Genomic DNA, 11,065 nt, shown 5'->3' with positions numbered 1-11,065 from the left:
TTCGCACTGGGGCCCCTGGAGACACACCGCACTACAGTGCCTGCCCTCTCCAAGGACACTCTACCCCTTCTCTTGCCCACAATCCTACAAATTGGGAGGAACCTCCCAGGTCCCTGAGGCCATCCCAATAGTGGAGGCAGCCCTGGACAAACATTGGCGATCCCTCAAACGGTGAGCAACTATCACCACTCAGGAAATCAGACGGGTGTCCTCACAAACAGAATTTTGAGCCGGACAGGTCCCTAGGCCCTCATCTGAATATCGCTTTGGTTTCCAGGTGTCCCTCCTCAGAGGCCTCTTTCCAATATCTGCCTCTAGGGTTTGCCTGAGACACCCATTCGAACACCACTCGTCTCCACATGGGAAACGTGCTCTTTGGAACTGAGAAAACCCTCCATTTAGGAGAACACTTCAGGGACCCAGAGCCACCGCCACATGTCAAGGTCTCCTTGGACACAGACCCACATTATGACCCATCCTCAGGAGACTCCGTTGCAACTCAGTCCCCTGTTTAGCTCCACCAGAGCCTGCAGATCAAACATGTCTGTTCCTAGGAGGCAATGGGAAGGAGAGCTGCGTTGCCCAGGCACCCATCCTTAGAACCCTGTTCTCGAGTTTTTTCATTCTGGGGCCTCGTGGAGCCATCCAACCAGACACGATTGTCACACAGAAGGTACCCTTGCGGTTTGGAGCTTATCGCAATGCGAGCATGGGAAACCTTCCATGGCCTCATGGGCAGACCTCTTCTGGAAGGCGCCAGCATGGACACCAACTCCAAACTGAGCCAATGTCGGATCCTCGCCCTGACTTCAGGTGCAGGAGATCTCGATTCACCCTCTGCAGAGAGGGCCTGCCGTTCCCTCGCCCCATAACCTTACCCTAGCGTATGTTCTCAGACTTCCGTCCTCACACTCCTGGCCCACAAGCCCTCAAGATTGGGAATTCCGGAGCCACAATGCAGCACTCAGCCTGCCCAACTGGAGAAAAATGTTGCCCTCTGGGGCTGCCCAGAGACCCCCAATGAGGATCAACCTACTCTCCACTCGAAAGCACTCCAATTATCCAGGCTGCCCTGGGCAGTAATGTGCTCTCTGACCCATCGTAGCCAAGACTTCCAGAACAACACCCGGACAGCTGGCCGAACAGCCAGCTCATTGGACCCGCCATGGCATTGGCCATCATCTCTTCCCAACCTGTGTTTTCAGGCTACAGAACTTGGACCTTATCTCCAATCACTGCACAGGGGTGGACCTGATGCAGAAATCGGAACACCTCCTTCCCCCTGGCAGGAAAATTTGCTGTTGGCATGCTGTCCAAACTTCAGGGTAGGAGAAACCAGCATGGGCCATGAGGCCACGCCCATGCTTGAGGCCCCCCTTGGGCCCAAACACGCATTGTGACCCTCAGCACGAGACCCGTGCTCAAGTAGGCTTACCAGAGGCTGGACCAAGAGGCCGCATATGGGCTTGTCATGCCCCTAGCTTCCAAAACCTAACAAGGGGACGGGTTTTCCCTTCCCCTGTACCCAGGACTCTGCTCTGGAATGCCTCTTTTGGAGTGACACCTGGGGCAGAGAACAGGACTCCTCCCATCCCAAAGAATGACCACCAACTCTTGGGAGCCTGGCCAAATCCCCAGCAAGGGAGACTGCACGAGGCCCATGAGGCCACCCCTCCATTCCACGGTCATGCTTGACACAAAATCTAGAGGCAAAAGGCTGAGCAAGCGTCTCACACTAGCCCTTTCTTCCTATCCCGAGGAGCTCCTTTCACGGTCAGTAGATTGCGCCTATCATACCGTCGGCTGATAACCCAACCCAACTTTGGGTTTCCAGATTCTGTCCCCACAGCACTGGCCCCAAGCCAGGGGCCTCTGGAGCCACACCGCAGGATCGTACCTGGCCACTCCATGGAATCTGTGCCCGTGCCATTGGCCACAACCCTAGGGATCAGGAGAAACCTCAAAGTTCCAGGAGGCAATCCAATAGTGGAGGCCGCCCTGGACAAACAGGGGCGATCTGACCGAAGCTGAGCAGCCACCTCCACGCAGACATGTAGACGGATGTCCCAAGAAACAGAAGACAGGCCCTTCACCCTAATAGGAACCTTTGCTTTGGTTTCCAGGCATCTATCCTAAGAGGTCTGTTCTCCAATACAAGCAGAAGGGGGTTTCCTGAGGCCCCACTCAGAACACCTCTCATCTCCACATGGGAAACATGCTCTTAGGAGCTGTGTCAAACCCTCAAGCAAGGAGAACCCTCCAGGGCCCCTGAGCCACCGCCACATTCCAACGTCTCCATGGACAAAACCCACAGTATGACCCATTTTCAGGAGAGTCCATTTCAACTCAGACCACCTGGAAGCTCCTCCAGAGCCAGTGGATCGAACATGCCTTGTCCTAGGAGCACCATGGGAATGCGACGTGGTGTAACCACGTATGCATCCTGAGAACCAGGCTCTCGAGGCTTTCCGTATGGGGCATTGGGGAGCCACCCAAAAGGAATCCAATGCCCAGCACAAGGAATCCTTGCGGTTGGGAGCATCTCACACATCCCAGCATGGGCGACCTCCATGCCGTACGGGGCACCCCTCTTCATGAAGAGCCCAACATGGACACAAAAATCCAACCTGAGCCAACGTCTGATCCTCACCCTGACTTCAGATGCAGAAGATCTCCATTCACCCTCTGCAGAATAGGCCTCCTCTGCCCTCTCCCTGAAACCTAACCCTAACTTCGGTTCTCAGACTTCCGTCCTCACACTCCTGTCCCACAAGCCCTCCAGACTCGGAATACCGGAGCCATCATGCACACTCTGCCTGCCCAGGAGCAGAAAAACCTTGCCCTCCGTGGCTGTCAGAGACTCCAAATGAGGAACAACCTGCACACCACTCGACTGCACTCCAATTATATAGGCTGCCCTGGGAACTAATGCTCCCTCTGACACAGCATGGGCCCCGAACTCCCGACACACCCAGAGCTGGCCCCAAATGCTGCATGTTGGAACCACCATGGCCTTAGGCCGTCATCTATTCCCAACCTGGTTTTTAAGGCACCAGAACCTTGACCTTATCTCCAATCACTGCACAGGGGTGGTGGTCCTGGTGAAGAAATCAGAACACACCCCTCCCCTTGCACTAAACCTTGCTGTTGACATGGTGTCCAATCTTCAGGGTAGGAGAAAGCAGCATGGGCCATGAGGCCACGGCCATGCTTGACGGCCACCTTGGGCACAAACACGCTTTGGGACACTCAGCGTGAGCCTTGGGCTCAAGTGAGGCTTCTCAGTGCCTGGAATAGGAGCCTGCGTATGGGGCTGGCCCTTCCTCTAGGCACTCAATCCTAACCAGAAGTCACCGGTGCCCAGGGCTATGCTCTCAAATCCCTCTTTGAAGGGAAACCTGAGGCAGAGAACGGGACTCCTCCCATCCTACACAATGACACCAAACTCCTGGTAGCCGGGCCAAATCCCCATAGTGAGAGTCTGGCCCATGGCCCCAGAGGCGACCCCGCCATGCCTCGCCCATTCTTGAAACAAAATCCAGAGAAACAAACCTGAGCAACCGCCTCGCACTCACCCTTCATTTTATCCTGAGGAGCTCCCCTCACAGAATGTAGATCCGGCCTTCCATACCCTAGGCCCCAACCTAAGCTGACGATGCCTTTTTAGAATTCTGACCTCACATCCCTGGCACTCACACCCTTCGCACTGGGGCCCCTGGAGACACACCGCACTACAGTGCCTGCCCTCTCCAAGGACACTCTACCCCTTCTCTTGCCCACAATCCTACAAATTGGGAGGAACCTCCCAGGTCCCTGAGGCCATCCCAAGAGTGGAGGCAGCCCTGGACAAACATTGGCGATCCCTCAAACGGTGAGCAACTATCACCACTCAGGAAATCAGACGGGTGTCCTCACAAACAGAATATTGAGCCGGACAGGTCCCTAGGCCCTCATCTGAATATCGCTTTGGTTTCCAGGTGTCCCTCCTCAGAGGCCTCTTTCCAATATCTGCCTCTAGGGTTTGCCTGAGACACCCATTCGAACACCACTCGTCTCCACATGGGAAACGTGCTCTTTGGAACTGAGAAAACCCTCCATTTAGGAGAACACTTCAGGGACCCAGAGCCACCGCCACATGTCAAGGTCTCCTTGGACACAGACCCACATTATGACCCATCCTCAGGAGACTCCGTTGCAACTCAGTCCCCTGTTTAGCTCCACCAGAGCCTGCAGATCAAACATGTCTGTTCCTAGGAGGCAATGGGAAGGAGAGCTGCGTTGCCCAGGCACCCATCCTTAGAACCCTGTTCTCGAGTTTTTTCATTCTGGGGCCTCGTGGAGCCATCCAACCAGACACGATTGTCACACAGAAGGTACCCTTGCGGTTTGGAGCTTATCGCAAATGCGAGCATGGGAAACCTTCCATGGCCTCATGGGCAGACCTCTTCTGGAAGGCGCCAGCATGGACACCAACTCCAAACTGAGCCAATGTCGGATCCTCGCCCTGACTTCAGGTGCAGGAGATCTCGATTCACCCTCTGCAGAGAGGGCCTGCCGTTCCCTCGCCCCATAACCTTACCCTAGCGTATGTTCTCAGACTTCCGTCCTCACACTCCTGGCCCACAAGCCCTCAAGATTGGGAATTCCGGAGCCACAATGCAGCACTCAGCCTGCCCAACTGGAGAAAAATGTTGCCCTCTGGGGCTGCCCAGAGACCCCCAATGAGGATCAACCTACTCTCCACTCGAAAGCACTCCAATTATCCAGGCTGCCCTGGGCAGTAATGTGCTCTCTGACCCATCGTAGCCAAGACTTCCAGAACAACACCCGGACAGCTGGCCGAACAGCCAGCTCATTGGACCCGCCATGGCATTGGCCATCATCTCTTCCCAACCTGTGTTTTCAGGCTACAGAACTTGGACCTTATCTCCAATCACTGCACAGGGGTGGACCTGATGCAGAAATTGGAACTCCTCCTTCCCCCTGGCAGGAAAATTTGCTGTTGGCATGCTGTCCAAACTTCAGGGTAGGAGAAACCAGCATGGGCCATGAGGCCACGCCCATGCTTGAGGCCCCCCTTGGGCCCAAACACGCATTGTGACCCTCAGCACGAGACCCGTGCTCAAGTAGGCTTACCAGAGGCTGGACCAAGAGGCCGCATATGGGCTTGTCATGCCCCTAGCTTCCAAAACCTAACAAGGGGACGGGTTTTCCCTTCCCCTGTACCCAGGACTCTGCTCTGGAATGCCTCTTTTGGAGTGACACCTGGGGCAGAGAACAGGACTCCTCCCATCCCAAAGAATGACCACCAACTCTTGGGAGCCCGGCCAAATCCCCAGCAAGGGAGACTCCACGAGGCCCATAAGGCCACCCCTCCATTCCACGGTCATGCTTGACACAAGATCTAGAGGCAAAAGGCTGAGCAAGCGTCTCACACTAGCCCTTTCTTCCTATCCCGAGGAGCTCCTTTCACGGTCTGTAGATTGCACCTATCATACCGTCGGCTGATAACCCAAGCCAACTTTGGGTTTCCAGATTCTGTCCCCACAGCACTGGCCCCAAGCCAGGGGCCTCTGGAGCCACATCGCAGGATCGTACCTGGCCACTCCATGGAATCTGTGCCCGTGCCATTGGCCACAACCCTAGGGATCAGGAGAAACCTCAAAGTTCCAGGAGGCAATCCAATAGTGGAGGCCGCCCTGGACAAACAGGGGCGATCTGACCGAAGCTGAGCAGCCACCTCCACGCAGACATGTAGACGGATGTCCCAAGAAACAGAAGACAGGCCCTTCACCCTAATAGGAACCTTTGCTTTGGTTTCCAGGCATCTATCCTAAAAGGTCTGTTCTCCAATACAAGCAGAAGGGGGTTTCCTGAGGCCCCACTCAGAACACCTCTCATCTCCACATGGGAAACATGCTCTTAGGAGCTGTGTCAAACCCTCAAGCAAGGAGAACCCTCCAGGGCCCCTGAGCCACCGCCACATTCCAACGTCTCCATGGACAAAACCCACAGTATGGCCCATTTTCAGGAGAGTCCATTTCAACTCAGACCACCTGGAAGCTCCTCCAGAGCCAGCGGATCGAACATGCCTTGTCCTAGGAGCACCATGGGAATGCGACGTGGTGTACCCACGTATGCATCCTGAGAACCAGGCTCTCGAGGCTTTCCGTATGGGCCATTGGGGAGCCATCCAAAAGTAATCCAATGCCCAGCACAAGGAATCCTTGCGGTTGGGAGCATCTCACACATCCCAGCATGGGCGACCTCCATGCCGTACGGGGCACCCCTCTTCATGAAGAGCCCAACATGGACACAAAAATCCAACCTGAGCCAACGTCTGATCCTCACCCTGACTTCAGATGCAGAAGATCTCCATTCACCCTCTGCAGAATAGGCCTCCTCTGCCCTCTCCCTGAAACCTAACCCTAACTTCGGTTCTCAGACTTCCGTCCTCACACTCCTGTCCCACAAGCTCTCCAGACTCGGAATACCGGAGCCATAATGCAGCACTCTGCCTGCCCAGGAGCAGAAAAACCTTGCCCTCCGTGGCTGTCAGAGACTCCAAATGAGGAACAACCTGCACACCACTCGACTGCACTCCAATTATATAGGCTGCCCTGGGAACTAATGCTCCCTCTGACACAGCATGGGCCCCGAACTCCCGACACACCCAGAGCTGGCCCCAAATGCTGCATGTTGGAACCACCATGGCCTTAGGCCGTCATCTATTCCCAACCTGGTTTTTAAGGCACCAGAACCTTGACCTTATCTCCAATCACTGCACAGGGGTGGTGGTCCTGGTGAAGAAATCAGAACACACCCCTCCCCTTGCACTAAACCTTGCTGTTGACATGGTGTCCAATCTTCAGGGTAGGAGAAAGCAGCATGGGCCATGAGGCCACGGCCATGCTTGACGGCCACCTTGGGCACAAACACGCTTTGGGACACTCAGCGTGAGCCTTGGGCTCAAGTGAGGCTTCTCAGTGCCTGGAATAGGAGCCTGCGTATGGGGCTGGCCCTTCCTCTAGGCACTCAATCCTAACCAGAAGTCACCGGTGCCCAGGGCTATGCTCTCAAATCCCTCTTTGAAGGGAAACCTGAGGCAGAGAACGGGACTCCTCCCATCCTACACAATGACACCAAACTCCTGGTAGCCGGGCCAAATCCCCATAGTGAGAGTCTGGCCCATGGCCCCAGAGGCGACCCCGCCATGCCTCGCCCATTCTTGAAACAAAATCCAGAGAAACAAACCTGAGCAACCGCCTCGCACTCACCCTTCATTTTATCCTGAGGAGCTCCCCTCACAGAATGTAGATCCGGCCTTCCATACCCTAGGCCCCAACCTAAGCTGACGATGCATTTTTAGAATTCTGACCTCACATCCCTGGCACTCACACCCTTCGCACTGGGGCCCCTGGAGACACACCGCACTACAGTGCCTGCCCTCTCCAAGGACACTCTACCCCTTCTCTTGCCCACAATCCTACAAATTGGGAGGAACCTCCCAGGTCCCTGAGGCCATCCCAAGAGTGGAGGCAGCCCTGGACAAACATTGGCGATCCCTCAAACGGTGAGCAACTATCACCACTCAGGAAATCAGACGGGTGTCCTCACAAACAGAATATTGAGCCGGACAGGTCCCTAGGCCCTCATCTGAATATCGCTTTGGTTTCCAGGTGTCCCTCCTCAGAGGCCTCTTTCCAATATCTGCCTCTAGGGTTTGCCTGAGACACCCATTCGAACACCACTCGTCTCCACATGGGAAACGTGCTCTTTGGAACTGAGAAAACCCTCCATTTAGGAGAACACTTCAGGGACCCAGAGCCACCGCCACATGTCAAGGTCTCCTTGGACACAGACCCACATTATGACCCATCCTCAGGAGACTCCGTTGCAACTCAGTCCCCTGTTTTACTCCACCAGAGCCTGCAGATCAAACATGTCTGTTCCTAGGAGGCAATGGGATGGAGAGCTGCGTTGCCCAGGCACCCATCCTTAGAACCCTGTTCTCGAGTTTTTTCATTCTGGGGCCTCGTGGAGCCATCCAACCAGACACGATTGTCACACAGAAGGTACCCTTGCGGTTTGGAGCTTATCGCAAATGCGAGCATGGGAAACCTTCCATGGCCTCATGGGCAGACCTCTTCTGGAAGGCGCCAGCATGGACACCAACTCCAAACTGAGCCAATGTCGGATCCTCGCCCTGACTTCAGGTGCAGGAGATCTCGATTCACCCTCTGCAGAGAGGGCCTGCCGTTCCCTCGCCCCATAACCTTACCCTAGCGTATGTTCTCAGACTTCCGTCCTCACACTCCTGGCCCACAAGCCCTCAAGATTGGGAATTCCGGAGCCACAATGCAGCACTCAGCCTGCCCAACTGGAGAAAAATGTTGCCCTCTGGGGCTGCCCAGAGACCCCCAATGAGGATCAACCTACTCTCCACTCGAAAGCACTCCAATTATCCAGGCTGCCCTGGGCAGTAATGTGCTCTCTGACCCATCGTAGCCAAGACTTCCAGAACAACACCCGGACAGCTGGCCGAACAGCCAGCTCATTGGACCCGCCATGGCATTGGCCATCATCTCTTCCCAACCTGTGTTTTCAGGCTACAGAACTTGGACCTTATCTCCAATCACTGCACTGGGGTGGACCTGATGCAGAAATCGGAACACCTCCTTCCCCCTGGCAGGAAAATTTGCTGTTGGCATGCTGTCCAAACTTCAGGGTAGGAGAAACCAGCATGGGCCATGAGGCCACGCCCATGCTTGAGGCCCCCCTTGGGCCCAAACACGCATTGTGACCCTCAGCACGAGACCCGTGCTCAAGTAGGCTTACCAGAGGCTGGACCAAGAGGCCGCATATGGGCTTGTCATGCCCCTAGCTTCCAAAACCTAACAAGGGGACGGGTTTTCCCTTCCCCTGTACCCAGGACTCTGCTCTGGAATGCCTCTTTTGGAGTGACACCTGGGGCAGAGAACAGGACTCCTCCCATCCCAAAGAATGACCACCAACTCTTGGGAGCCCGGCCAAATCCCCAGCAAGGGAGACTGCACGAGGCCCATGAGGCCACCCCTCCATTCCACGGTCATGCTTGACACAAAATCTAGAGGCAAAAGGCTGAGCAAGCGTCTCACACTAGCCCTTTCTTCCTATCCCGAGGAGCTCCTTTCACGGTCTGTAGATTGCGCCTATCATACCGTCGGCTGATAACCCAAGCCAACTTTGGGTTTCCAGATTCTGTCCCCACAGCACTGGCCCCAAGCCAGGGGCCTCTGGAGCCACACCGCAGGACCGTACCTGGCCACTCCATGGAATCTGTGCCCGTGCCATTGGCCACAACCCTAGGGATCAGGAGAAACCTCAAAGTTCCAGGAGGCAATCCAATAGTGGAGGCCGCCCTGGACAAACAGGGGCGATCTGACCGAAGCTGAGCAGCCACCTCCACGCAGACATGTAGACGGATGTCCCAAGAAACAGAAGACAGGCCCTTCACCCTAATAGGAACCTTTGCTTTGGTTTCCAGGCATCTATCCTAAGAGGTCTGTTCTCCAATACAAGCAGAAGGGGGTTTCCTGAGGCCCCACTCAGAACACCTCTCATCTCCACATGGGAAACATGCTCTTAGGAGCTGTGTCAAACCCTCAAGCAAGGAGAACCCTCCAGGGCCCCTGAGCCACCGCCACATTCCAACGTCTCCATGGACAAAACCCACAGTATGACCCATTTTCAGGAGAGTCCATTTCAACTCAGACCACCTGGAAGCTCCTCCAGAGCCAGCGGATCGAACATGCCTTGTCCTAGGAGCACCATGGGAATGCGACGTGGTGTACCCACGTATGCATCCTGAGAACCAGGCTCTCGAGGCTTTCCGTATGGGCCATTGGGGAGCCATCCAAAAGTAATCCAATGCCCAGCACAAGGAATCCTTGCGGTTGGGAGCATCTCACACATCCCAGCATGGGCGACCTCCATGCCGTACGGGGCACCCCTCTTCATGAAGAGCCCAACATGGACACAAAAATCCAACCTGAGCCAACGTCTGATCCTCACCCTGACTTCAGATGCAGAAGATCTCCATTCACCCTCTGCAGAATAGGCCTCCTCTGCCCTCTCCCTGAAACCTAACCCTAACTTCGGTTCTCAGACTTCCGTCCTCACACTCCTGTCCCACAAGCTCTCCAGACTCGGAATACCGGAGCCATAATGCAGCACTCTGCCTGCCCAGGAGCAGAAAAACCTTGCCCTCCGTGGCTGTCAGAGACTCCAAATGAGGAACAACCTGCACACCACTCGACTGCACTCCAATTATATAGGCTGCCCTGGGAACTAATGCTCCCTCTGACACAGCATGGGCCCCGAACTCCCGACACACCCAGAGCTGGCCCCAAATGCTGCATGTTGGAACCACCATGGCCTTAGGCCGTCATCTATTCCCAACCTGGTTTTTAAGGCACCAGAACCTTGACCTTATCTCCAATCACTGCACAGGGGTGGTGGTCCTGGTGAAGAAATCAGAACACACCCCTCCCCTTGCACTAAACCTTGCTGTTGACATGGTGTCCAATCTTCAGGGTAGGAGAAAGCAGCATGGGCCATGAGGCCACGGCCATGCTTGACGGCCACCTTGGGCACAAACACGCTTTGGGACACTCAGCGTGAGCCTTGGGCTCAAGTGAGGCTTCTCAGTGCCTGGAATAGGAGCCTGCATATGGGGCTGGCCCTTCCTCTAGGCACTCAATCCTAACCAGAAGTCACCGGTGCCCAGGGCTATGCTCTCAAATCCCTCTTTGAAGGGAAACCTGAGGCAGAGAACGGGACTCCTCCCATCCTACACAATGACACCAAACTCCTGGTAGCCGGGCCAAATCCCCATAGTGAGAGTCTGGTCCATGGCCCCAGAGGCCACCCCGCCATGCCTCGCCCATTCTTGAAACAAAATCCAGAGAAACAAACCTGAGCAACCGCCTCGCACTCACCCTTCATTTTATCCTGAGGAGCTCCCCTCACAGAATGTAGATCCGGCCTTCCATACCCTAGGCCCCAACCTAAGCTGACGATGCCT

Source organism: Martes martes (assembly GCF_963455335.1).
Source record: "Martes martes genome assembly, chromosome: Y".
Taxonomy (NCBI): domain Eukaryota; kingdom Metazoa; phylum Chordata; class Mammalia; order Carnivora; family Mustelidae; genus Martes; species Martes martes.
The sequence above is the reverse complement of the archived record's forward strand: the minus strand, read 5'-3'. Positions refer to the sequence as shown.